At 36.5% G+C, this 13,719-nt stretch overlaps 1 protein-coding gene across 2 annotated transcripts in view; it reads left to right on the top strand.

Moving 5' to 3' along the window:
• Gpc6 (glypican 6) overlaps positions 1-13,719 on the top strand; it is a 1,078,957-nt gene that overhangs the window by 647,082 nt on the left and 418,156 nt on the right. The window lies entirely within an intron of this gene.

Here is a 13,719-nt window from a genome sequence, read left to right as displayed (position 1 = left end):
GGGAGCATGCCAATAGATGCAGAGGAAGTGCAAGGGAATTAATGTGCAGATGGAATTCCAGTCCCGGGCAGTTTACCAAAAAGTAGTCCTTGGATTGTCTGCATCAGAGTCACTTGGGGAACTTGTAAATCCAGATTCTTGGATTCTGTTGTAGTATACCTACTCAAAATTCCTGTGCCCAAGAATCTGGATTTTTAACAAATCACCTCTTAATTTTTGTTTGTGTTAAAATTTGAGAATCAGTGACACACAAATTTACGAAGCCTAAAGGAAGGAAAAGGGTCAGACAATAAAGATACAAAGGCATGTGAACATGTAATAGACCCAATGCATTATATATGATATTAGTCTCCACTATACATAAGAAGTAAAGTGTTGGGCATCAGTGAGATATGTTGTGGTGTATATGAACAATATCATTCAGCATTTCAATATTATTTAATTCCATAGTAAGTCATAGTACCTGATAGCTTTGGGGGAAGACAAATCATTTACTCAGAGGATACAAATGCAATTTAGCCATCTGTCTTCACCATATTAAGTTTCTCCTAGACTAATCTGCAAGAAAACATGGTTTCTTTGTTAGTGGAAAACACTGGTTATCAAGTGGAAAGAAAAAATTTCGTGGAAGAAGAAGAGTCTGTGTGTGTGTGTGTGTGTGTGTGTGTGTGTGTGTGCTCGCGCGTGTATATGCATATATGCATACACATACACCTATGCATATGTACAGATGTTTATTTATGTTGCATTAAGGAAATAAAGCACATGTTAGAAATCCAAAGAAATCATTTGTGTGATAAATAAGTTTGCTTATTACTGAGTTATTATGATTATAGCAATTTTATGAAATTTTAATTACATTATGCGCCTACTCAAATATTGGTTTTGAACATTAATCGAATTACTTGAGAAGCATTTCATGGAATGGGAAATAAAAATGAAATGGCTTATTTACTTATCCCAAAGCATTAAGATAAAGTTCAGTAGGGAAACTCATAAGAAAAAAATGAAAGTCCAACCCAGAAATCTCATTCAGTGGAAACCACGGGTGCATTTGCAGGTGCATAAATCTCTTCATTGACTGAATGACACCATAGTGTTAACAGGTAAGATGCATGACTTAGAAGTACATTAAGGCCTGCTGCTTCTTGCAACATCGTAAGTTTAGAAACCCACCTGATATTTTGTGGTTACTAGGTGGGCAAAATGCCTCTTAACTCTGTGCTAAACCAGGGCTATTTGTCAGGTCCAGCAATCAATAGAGAATGGACAGAAGGAGGGAGTGGAAAGTGTAGGGAAAAACAGGAGAACTGAAGGTGCTTGTATTGGTTAGCCAGAGACTGACACTGAATTGATGTGACAGCTCCACATTGTGCTACTGCATATGTTTTCTGTCCCAGTGATTTCTTTCCTGTTATAAATTACATGGGACAGTGACTTTGCGAAAACCTAGATGTCAAATTGCTGTTACCACCTCACATATATTTATTTTTAAATTATTCTCATAAGTATTCTAGATTCAAGTTAGTAGCCTTGCCCCCTGTCCATTTTACCCAAGAACAGCCTTTGATCAAGTCGAGTCAGCTGGATAGTGCAAAGCACTTTTGTCAGTTTCCAATTCTGATATATCATTAGACACATGGAGGAAAGTCTCTTGGAATATAACTAGAACACCTCTGAATTACCTCTATATTTATCTGCAGTCAGAAATTATAGACATAAAAATTACAACCAGAGCAGAAATTCCGCTTCCATGTAATAATTTGAATAGTTGAACAGTGTTTATATATGACATTAGTGCCTTTTAGTACAGTTTTTTAAAAGATCAACTGCTAGAAAGTCATCCAAAATCCAATACTAAACAACTTCCACTGAATCACTTTTCATTTTTAAACACTGAGTTTCCTTGTTTAAAAGCAAAATTACAACACCCTCAAGTAGTTTGGCCAAAAAAAATCTTATGATCTTGATCCTCAAACAAGTTTATTCTAAATGTTGATATGATTTCATAAATGCCTTTTGGAAAAATTAGTATCAAGTATAGCAAATTTTCCATGATAATAATCAAACAAAACTCTGGAGTTCATAAATGATGCCAAATTCATAAATGATATAATTTTCAAACATTATTTAACTCTAGACCATAAATAATGTACTTAAGCATTTCAGTCTAAAATATTACTTAGATTCTATTAGTTTTACTTCAGATTCATTAAAACTCAAGATGATTCTTTCTGAACTTTTCAAATCAAGGCAGAGGTAGCATAGCTCATTGTCTCATGGTTTAATGCTCATGGATTCCTAAGACTTTAGAGTCCCTGTTATTCTAACAATTAATTGTTTTAAAAAATGAAGTTAAATATATTTAAGGGTGTAAAAAAAGGATGGTCTCAGAATTGAAATTCTAGTGACCAAGTTTTTTTTCAGACACATAAAAAGGGAACATTTTAGAAAGGCACTGGGAAACTAAATGACAAAGAATATCCTCCTTGATGTTGTAAGAGCTTTGGAAGGTTCTGAAGGTGACAGATGCTAAATTAGGAGCATTCAACTCATACATTAAAAAAGTGGAACAAGATTTTTTTTGTAGGAAAGGAAGAAACATCAAGCCTCATGAAAAAGGATCTTACTGCTGAGTCCTGACTGAGTTGCAATTAAAAATGAAGGAGTAGTTGAACATGTCTGGAAACATTAGACTCTATGTACTGGGCATGCCCGAATAGTTCAGCTTGTCAAAAGAGAGAAATTCTTATTTAATGTTTTGAGAAAAGTACTGAGCAGCCCAGTGCATATTAGGGTTAAGGAAAAATTGCAAAATTGCTTCATGTAAAACCAGAATTTTGATGGCCTGAATCTCCTCTTAATTATTTACATTTATATAAGAAAGAAAATACCTTCTTCATTCAGGGAAAAACTTATTGTTTTTTTAGTTCTTTATCTTAGTTTATATCAGCTGAAATGATAGAGAAGCCATAAAATTAAAAAGGCACCAAAACTTTAAGGGTGCTAAATGCTCTTATTTATTTTTAAATGACTATTCATGAACAAATACATGTTGCTAAATGCATCCTATAAATTATCTCATTTGATGTTCACAAAAATTAGAAACCAAATACAAACATTTTCTCCATTTTTCTGAGGAGAAAACTGAGGCCCAAATGAAAATAGTAACTTCAAGCTCATGTAGAGAAGTGGCTCAGCTATGATTATTATAGATGCTTATTTTAATTTTCTTTTTAAATATAGATTACTAATGATATGCTTAACTTTTATGGAAAATAATGGAAATAAATCTTACTCTGAGCTCTCAAATTATTTTATTTCAGCTTCTATTTTAATACTTATTTTCTACCTTGCCTGCCTTATTGTTTGTACTTTTCTTATGTCTCCTTTGGACTTTAGATGTTCCTTATAAATTACTATTTTTTAACTTTGTTTATGTTTACATGAATGTTTTAATTGAGTGGAAGGCATTGCTAAAAAAATGTGAGAATTAGGAATATTCACTCATTTTTTCCCCATTTTCCCTAGAATTTCTAAATTGTGTAACCTCTTTAACCTCTACAAAGAAGATACAGATCTAGTTGGGAAGGAAGAAAGGCTGAGGTGGTTGGTGGATGGATGGATGGATGAATGGATATCAGAAATAAACAATTAAATAACAATTGAATGATGCCTCTAGGTTTAAATGCCAGATACAAGAAATAAGAGGCATGCACACATACAAACCTAGTAGATGTGCCAGCCTTGTGAAACCAGGGAACTTTGTTTATATCCTGATTTGAGCAAGTAAACTATAAAAGTGTTCATATGAGACACATAAAGGCTACAGCCTGAGAATATTGAGGACTTATTTTAATTTTTTTGTATAATTAGGGTATAGTGGCTTTGAGTTTTTAAAAATAGTCATCTCTTATCAACACACACTGAGATACAGAAAAAACAAAAAGATGTCTAAGATTTGATTTTAAATAATTGGTCATGATGAGAGGGATGGAGAATAGAGCAACACAACTGACTTTATATTATTAATGGTTGAAGCAAAGGTACATGTTCTACCTTTTTCTTTGGGTGTCTGAGATTTTCCAAAATAAAAAGTTAAAAACCAAAGAGTTTTTGACATATAATTGTCATTTCATTTAAGTCAACAGTTTCACTCCTCATAAAACTCAATCATTAGACACAGGCAGCAGGCCCTAAAAGATATGCTTCCACACAAATGTCTGTCCTACTTGATACAGTGAACCCATAGAATATCTAAAATAGTAGGAAACTTCTGTTACAATCAATAACATAAAACCTTTCAACAGCAACCTGAAATAGAAATCAAGTTGTTTATATTTTAAAATGAGTGGACAGAAACTGAGCAGTGTATATCAAAGAACACTGACTGGTAGATGCAGCAGATACACATGTATTTTTTTTCTCATTTGTAAAGCATTGGAGGCTGGTGCAAGTGACAGGTTATATTAGGTGATCTCGGACATGCTTTGTCACGCCCAAACTTGACTTTTCAAACCATGTGACCCACCATATAAACTCATCCTAAGGATGCAAATTCCAACTTGTGATTAGTATACAAGCCAATTGTCTGAAATGTTGACAGGAGCGATCCAGTTCATACTGCTCCCAGGATATATTTTGACACCGTAGTCAGTAGTGAATTTTGTTTTTATTTTTCAAAACCTTGTATAAAACATGGAAGAGTCGAGTGATTTGTGAAGCAGTCAAAATATCAACTTCTTTCACATGAATGAACCAAGGCACAATGTAGCTTCTTTGGCTGTCCTTAGAGAGAGATGATATGTCAATCATCCCAGCACTAATAAGACCATCCAGGAAATAGTATATTCATCAAAACAGACACTTAAATATAAACTATTCCGTAGGACATTGTCTCAGGTCTCCAGGGCCCCATCCTAAAAAAGAGGCAGTATATTCTTTGCTTCGCTAGTACCTAGGACTTTAGGAAGTATGTGTAAATTGGTCTTTAAAATATAGAGAACTTTAGGATGGTGCAAAACGATGGTGTTCCCTAGGCATAAGAAATGGGGTCAGGCGATGAAGCTGAATTATAACCCTTGTTATTAGCAGTCTTTCTTTAGAGGTACCTCGTATACAGAAATCTCTTAGATAATGCTATCGGCATTGGTTCAGTCATACAGAAGGAAGGTATTTATGCATTGAAGAGAAGTCCTAAGTCTAAGCTGGCATGCAGCTTTTTACTATATAAGAGAAACTTTGTTTAAATATAAAGTTAAGCTACTACCCTAATTCATGACAACACAAAGCACTTCACAGGAAGGTTAATATGCTGAGTTACTGATCTGTTGCTGCAGTACAGATTATTCTAAAATTTAGCAGCCTAAAACAACACACATTTATTGCCTCAAAGTGGGTCAGGAATCTGGGTGAAATATCTTTCCATGCCTCTCCCTTGGGTGTCTCACACTACTGCAGTACTGTTGTTAGTATGTCTGCTAGGTCACTGGTCCCCTCTGAAGGTTCTATTGTGGTTAAGTCTGAGTCCAAGCTCAGTTATGGGTTGAGGCATAGCAGTTCCTCCTGGGCTGCTCTATTGAGAGCCTTAGGTCTCCACTTACTGTGGGTGGGCTTACGGACACCTGCAGTTCCTTGTTAAATGAGGTACTCCATAGAGCCATTTGGAACATGTCAGCTGCCATCCCTCTGAGTGACTGGGTAAGAGAGGGTGAACAAGAGAGAAGCCATAATAGTTTGTAATCTAATTATGCAATGGACATCCCATCACATCTCCCACACACTATAATTTCCTTTGTCTTTTTTCTTTTTCTTGTAGTTTGCAAATTGCAAAGCATCATTTTCTCTTCTTTAGAAGCAAATCACTAAGTCCAGCTCACATTCAAGGGAAGGGATTACAAAGGCAGAAGAATGCTAGGAAGTGGTGATCTTTAGGGAACCTAGATGTTGCCAACTACGTTCAGTGTATTCAGACTACTTGACAAGTATGACATGAAGCTAGCAGCACAGTACAGAATCAGACTTTGATGCTGATGAGGGCTGTTCTCTACTGCTCAGAGTTTCCTCTTTTTTGCATTCTACTCTCTGTGCCTCAATTGCTTTGCCCCATTTCTTATGCCCAGGGAACAGAAAGATCTATCTCTCTTTCAAAACTCAGTTCAAGCCTTTGACCTTTGTAAGATGGATCTAACTTCTGCCTTCACGGTACTGTCCGAGACTCTGCTGCAAGCTTTGAATTAGTCCCAATAGCACGTGATTGTACATATAAATGACATGTTTCCATTCACCCAACAAAAGGTAAGCAGCTTAAAGCAAGGACAAGCATTAGGTATTTGTTGCATGGAGGAGTAATGGATTACCTCTCAATTGCTAGCCAATTCTGTGTATGGTATATTCTACACCAAAACTCATCAAAGAAAGGGAGTAGGGTCTAAAGTTGGTAAACACAGTGAGAACCGCTTAGAGTCGAATATGGAATGGCTCAACAAACTAGCTTACTCCAGTGAGATGCCAACACAAGAAAAAACTCAAAATGAACATAGTGGTGGGAGAGCTGGAAATCCACATGCTGCCTCTCATTCCCACTCTGGTGCTTAACTTCATTAAGCGGAGTCATCGGCTTCCCATGGCAGAGTTCTTCATAGGAGTGGATGAGGTCTCCATGGCAACCACTTTGCAGTTCTGCCGTGCCTTCCACCGGATCCTGTTTATCCAGTTACCTGGCCTCCTTCTCCCCAGGACATCTCCTTCACATAACTCTCTCTCTCAGGTTCAGTTCTAGGGAACCTAATCTAAAGATGCTACTTGACCTCCGAAAGCCTTTTAAAATTTCTTCACCCTCCCCTTGTCTCCTCAGTTGTTTTTCATTACCTATTCTACTCCCCTTTATTTAAAATAATAATAATAATATGTGGGTGTGGTGGCGCACACTTGTAATCCCAGCAGCTTGGGAGGCTGAGGCAGAAGGATCACAAGTTCAAAGCTAGCCTCAGCAACCTAGTGAGAAACTCAGCAATTCAGCAAAACCCTGTCTCAAAATAAAAAAAAATAAAAAATAAAAAGGACAGGAATGAGGCTCAGTAGTAAAGTACTTCTGGGTTCAGTCTCTGGTAGTACAAAAAGAAAAAAAAAAAAAAACAATAACAGGCCCTACACCTTATCTGCTTATTTGAAGATGAGTTGGAGGGAATGGTTAAGGTAAGTTGGAAAGGAGGTACGGTTCTAACCTCTTCTACACCAAGAAACACTGTTCCTATCATAGCATGGTGGAAAATGTATTTATTTTGTGTTGCTCTGTTCTTAAATCAATGGAGTCAACCACAGATCCCATAACTGAGTCACCTTTCACAAAGCATCTTCCCTCCGTGAGCGTCTATGAAGTACCTGCTCATGCTACAACATCTCCTCAAATAGCCAGGTGGTATGTTGGCTGTTTATTGGGTAAAACGCCTTGGTACAGAATGACTTCAGTGATTACAGTGAGTTTGAATCAGCTGAGTCGAATTCCAGTTTCTCCTGGCACTTTGGGTATTTGAAGAAAGACTTAATTTAAATCTAAAGGTATCCAGATTTTATTTTGCTTGTTTTATAGCCACTAAGTAGTTAGAAATTGGGGGGAAAAAGAAACCCAATCCCCTTTATATTTTATCTGTGAGCAGTTTCCATAAATACAGTGTTTTCCATGTGCTGGCCTCACGGAATTAGTTGTAATTCCCAGTTCTTAGAGTCGGGAATCCTGTGGCTTATTGTGATTTGCTCATTCATAAGTAGTGTGCAATTTTGACTGTGGTCACATTTTCAGCAGGACTTTACCTGTGGAATAGAGGGCATGTTGGAATTTGGGTGTGTCCTTCCAGAAAGGATTTGTGCTGGCTCCCCCCAGATTCCTTAAGGTTCTCATTAGAATAATTCTTTAATGTGTGTTTGTGCACGCACACACATGTGCTAAGGGAAGGGAGCCCAGAGATAGTGCAGATAAAGTATCTTGCACCACCAATGCAGATGAGAGGAGACTAATGCTAAAATTTAGGGGGAAGTCTGCATTATTTGTCAGTGTCTCTGTTGTCTCCCCTGTGCCAGGAAGTTGCTCTTATTTTCCCTAATTCATATTTCAGAGTATAAACTCAATAATGTGCTGGTAAACGTTTAACACACAGTTCTCTGGTGGTGGTAGGAAAGTGTGCATCTGTTTCCAAATGTAAATTTAGTATTCATTTTAGTGATCCAAAAGGTAATAACATACCTACTACAAATAATATTATATCAAATACTCATTATATTCAGTTTCATATGATTTGGTTTCATACTATTCTTTTCTAAAAAATATTTTTAGTTGTAATAGACACAATGCCTTTACTTTATTTGTTCATTTTTATGTGGTGCTGAGGATCAAACCCAGGGCCTCACATGTGCTAGGCAAGGCTTTAGCACCGAGTTACAACCCCAGCCCCCAGGTTCATACTATTCTTCCAGAATGCTTTTGTGGATATAAGGATGATTTTCTCCCAACTGAGCAAAAGCAAAGGTTGTTGATTCTGCTATAGCAAGGGAGTCAGTCACCATCACTTGAATTTACAGAGATTCAGAAGCAATCAGGGCAGTGGGAAAACTTTACAGGACAAAAATGGTGCGGGGAAGGCACAGGTGTGCTGAGGAGAGGTTGTTGAGGGGGGAAGCTGGTGGCAAGCTAACTGGAAGCCCAGCATCTCCTGTGATTAGCTTGGGGAGCATATTGGGCTTTTTTGAATTGATCCTGAGTTGAAAATGGAACAAAAAAATAGAGACTGGAAGACGCTGACGGTGAACTTCTGACTGTCTTGAGCTGATGGCTGTAGCCGTTGTCATTTGACTCCTGCACTGGTGTGTGTGGACATTTTGGATCAGTTCTCTTGCCCCATCCATCTTCATATTCAGTTGCTACCTTCATTGATGTTTGCTGAACTCTTATTTCTGCAGCCCGCCTATAGCTGCCCTCAACAATCGAGGATAATTCCAACATGAATGTTTGTTGAAGTATGTGTTTTGTTGTTGTTAATGAGTAGCAATGAAGATAAATATATGTTGAAGTTGCATTTCTTCATTCACAATGTGAAAGATTCCTGAATCAGATAATGGATTTCAGATATTATTATTATTATTTTTTTTGCTACTCACAGTGTAATAGCCACAAGCACGCCACTCTTTCAAGTTTAATCTGAACGATTGAAAAAATTTCTTAAGTGTAGATGATCAAGAAAATGATAAACAAAGCCCTGCAGCATTGGCCAGTTTCCATACTATAATGCTCCTATCATGGCCAATTTTCTGCTACCAATCTGACATTAATAAACATGGGGTCAGAAAGCAGAAGAACATTATTCTGTATTTTTTCCATGCTAGCAATACCATCAACATAACAACCTCAAAAGTATAGGTATTAGCAAAAAGTAATAATTAGGAACTATGACTTTTGAGTATTTATTACCTTGATTTTTAATGTGATTTAGCTAAATTGCAAATTTACATGGTTTTTAATAATGACTCTCTTTAGCAACAAGCATGCGAAATTTGTGAAGATTTAATAATTGCCAGCATAGCACTGGTTTAAAGACCCAGATTTCACATCGACAACAAAGAACTTTATACCGCAGTCTTCTGGGTTTTAAGAATTGGAATATAGATTTTCGTTCCACCTTGCAGCAATCTGAGACCTTAAGTCTTCTCCTAGACAGACATGGAAACCAAAAACCCTTGAAATCTAGACTGTCAGCCTCCTGGGCGCACAAATTCCCGTGGGCAGCTACGGTATCTGCTAGAGTGCTGGCTTTTATTTTTATCTTGGATTTTGATCCTGGGAATTTTTCTTTCTTTCCAGTTTATTGTGCATTTAAAGGAGGGTTTTTAAAACCTCATTCAACACTTTTGAATGTTTTGTCATGGGGTGGTTGTGTCACGAGTCACAATATTACCTGGAATGAAAAGCTCCTGTCTTGTCTTGGCACTGTAGATGCATCTAACCTTGAGTCTGACTATGTCTAAAGAAGATTGTTTACCTTCAAACTTTAGCTTTGTGAGATTTGACAATATTCAAATTCAATTCATTTCATGCATGAAAACTTGCAGTTCTTCAGAGATTCATATAAGTTTTAGCCTTCAAGAGATGTGCTTTAATTTTAAAAAGTGGACCAGTCTTTCCTAGATGTGCAGACAATAAGAAGCATGCTATGAGAACAGAGATTGCTTTTGGGTTCGTAACTGGCTGCTTGATGTGGAACCCTCAACACGTAGATTTCAAAAGATGTTTAAAGACCAGACAGCGACACATTCTTCCCAACTAAAGAATGAAAGAGTCAGTTCCTTGATTAGGAAATGCACACAAATTTGCAGGAAAAAAATTATTTTTTAAAAAAAGTAGGACTAACTATCCATTGGGGTGAAGATTAATGGTGATGTTTTATTGACTTCTGAAATTGACCCTTAATTATAAAAGAAAAAAAATAAGATGATCCCAAGACATATGGAAAGCAATTTTTGGATATCTTAATGCCATTTTTTTAGTTGACTGACATGAACACCAAAATGTTAATCTAAAAATAAAAGTTCAGGCAACTGAGTTGAATGGTGCCTACTTTTTCAAAGTTTCTTTGATACGTAAGTCTACACAAGAGGAAATACATTTCATAGTAAATAGAGTCAAAGATGTATTTGTGAATTGGTATTGTGTAACCTCAAGATTGAGTTTCTCATACAAGTGTTCCTTCTTTTTCTTCTTCCACACTTTTCCTTTTTTATCTCTACCGTAGGAATTTATCCTTACAAAACTTGGCTCTTTTACTTTTGTAGACTGTGGAAACCTTGCTAAAATTCTATTGAGAGTTATCTGGGGCTGAAAAGAATCTCTTTGGGCAGAAAATACAGTCAGAACTCGTAAAGTGCAGAGATAGAAGGCAGATGCACCTGTGGCTGTTCCTCACTTTTCAATTCCCCTTACAGTGACTCAGTTTAAGTAGCATACTTAATTTTACCACCCTTATTATTTGGGAGTTTTATTGTATTCTACATTGTAACTTGCAGAATACTCTTCTGATAACAAGAACATATTTCAAGTAAATTTAAATTAAAGAACAATAAAATTGGTCATCAGTGACATAATTTTAACTGGTCTGGAATTAACTTTGTCTTGCAGTGTGGTAAAAACTAACATTTCACTCCTTGCCAAAATAAAACTTTAACTGTCAACTATGTATTAAAAGAGCCCCCATTAAATGACTATATTCTATCATATTTTCTCCAATTCAAATACATATTCATGTAATATAAATTTCATTTTATGCAGGAATGACAACCAGTTGTGTCAGGCTAGATTGATTTGATTGATTTGCTTAACAAATGTTTTCTTTTAGAAGATCCAATTATTCTTATGGGCCTTCGTGGGGAATGTCTGCTTATTCGATAGCTTGATTCCAAGCTGTGGATTCATTTAATCATGTTTCACTATAAATTCATGAACTGTAGACAGTGGCGTCCAAGCAATTTTTTCTTCAATTATTAATAGATATAGCCAATGTTGGGTGGGGGTTTAAATCATTGTCCCAGGTACAGAATATGTTTTATGGCAAAAATACAACTTAATGCATAATTTATTTAAGGTTTAGCAAAGATGCAGGAGATGTTCTTTCCCAAACACAAACACCCTGAAAAGTGCTGCTAGATAAGTAAACACTAAGCTCTAAGAGGGAGCCTGTGAGGCAATAAATGTCATCCCCAACTCAGATAAACACTAAAATTATATTTATGTGATGATGGAGATGTTTTTGTGGCTCGTGCACCTTTAAAACCCAGCCAGGATTATTGATGAATATGGCCTTTACAGTCGCTGTGGTTTGCTTGTTTTTTGTTTGCTTTGTAGTGATCTTTGACAGATAAAATTGTTTTTCCATTAATCCCCCTTCATTCCAATTTTTTTTTAAATCCCCATATGTTCTGATATTTCCAAAACACTGAGTCGAGATATAAAACTTATCTGAGGCGATGACAAGTTTACCCTCTTCCTGGTAAGCTGACATTTGTTATCGATTGGGTTCTTTACTTCCAACTTTGGGAACCTTCAGCATTACTGATTATTTGTTTTCCATAGGCAAGCTCTTCTCTCTGACTCACTAAATGCATTTTAACATTATTCTTAATTTTTTTTTTTCATTTTGTAAGGTGTTTGTTTGCTTAATCAGTGAGGGATTACAGTAATATCCTATTAATCTTTCTTGGTGCATATAACCTGCAATTTAGAAAATGAAATCGATTTTCAGTTATTGATCATGTTCTACTTTGCCTAACACAGGCAGTGCCATTTTCCTTGGATGAGACATAGGTGGTGTGTGTGTGTGTGTGTGTGTACATGTGTGTATAATGACAGTGTGTGTGTTCAATTGTGTTGGTGGCCTAATAAGAAATAGCCAAGTGAATAGAGCTTTAATATTCAAGTAGAATCAAATCTGAGATTTCCAAGAATCCCCAAGTTCACAACAAATGTTTATTTTATACATGAGCAAAGGTCAACAAAGCTGAATTGAAATGAATGGGGTCAACTAACCTGACTCAGTCATTAGTCACATGACACCCCACATCGGCCTTGCAGCTTGATGAATTTGAATTAGGTTCTGCAAAATAAATGTGTCTATGAAAGTATAAGAGTGGTTACCAGGTGCTGGGCAGAGCGGGGATGGGAGTTGCTTTTTAATGTGCACAGGGTTTCTTTTTAGAATGATGAATACTTTCCAGAAATGGATAGTGATGATGGTGACAACTTTGGGCATGTGCTTCATGCCACTGAGTCATATGTTCAAAAATAGCCAAAAAATTTAAGCTATTTTTATTTCACTACAGAAAAAATATATGTATGTATGTGTACATATATAATTCATATTTTTTAAAGATTGAAGTTCATTAAACTTGAGAGATAACAAATGAGAAATGCTAAAAATGCTAGATCTCTAAATACCAAGTTAATACCAAATCAAATTATTTATATCTGACTTTTAGGGAGCAGGATACCATTATTCTGTTGTACTGTGATAATAAACAAGTAGAAAAGCTACAGGAGTTTGCTATGATTTTTCACTTATGTGGTATCTAGAGCTATAAATGTTACCTTTTTAAGCATTCTGCAGGTAACTGTGACCAGTATATGTAGATTTGTAGACCTCAAAATCACTATGATGATGATGATAAATTATGATAAATTTATGCTGATCCCACTTGTCCTTTGCGGTCACAATTGCTTAGTGTGATCCCTTGTCTCCTGGTATTTTACCTAACGAAGTGATTAAGTGATGATAACAGAGGGTCACTCTCTGTTCACTTTGATTCATCTCCAAACATCCATATTCTCATGATTCTGGCTTTTTCATGGATCCCTCTGTGACCTTCTTTTGCACTTGACAGAGTTGGATGGGCATCCAGAAGCTATTCGGAAGCCAGGGCAATGTTTTATTATAGAAGCTCTTGGTTACCACCCATTCATACAGGAGAAGCTACATGTTGTTGAAACTAATCCCCTCCCGTGGTTTTTGGGAAGAGTTACGTGCCATCCTCTTCCACCCAGGTGGGCAGGGCCCTTCCCCTCTCTAGAACAACTTGCTGCTCATCTTAGTGGCATGAAGGAGCAAAGGGTGAGTTTGAGGAGGCCATTTTATCCTATAAGGGGCAGCAGAAAGTTGCACAGATTAGATTTAACTTATTTTA

Source organism: Sciurus carolinensis, chromosome 5 (genome assembly GCF_902686445.1).
Source record: "Sciurus carolinensis chromosome 5, mSciCar1.2, whole genome shotgun sequence".
In the NCBI taxonomy this organism is placed as follows: domain Eukaryota; kingdom Metazoa; phylum Chordata; class Mammalia; order Rodentia; family Sciuridae; genus Sciurus; species Sciurus carolinensis.
Note: the sequence above shows the minus strand (reverse complement) of the source record. Positions and strands in the feature narration are given on the sequence as shown.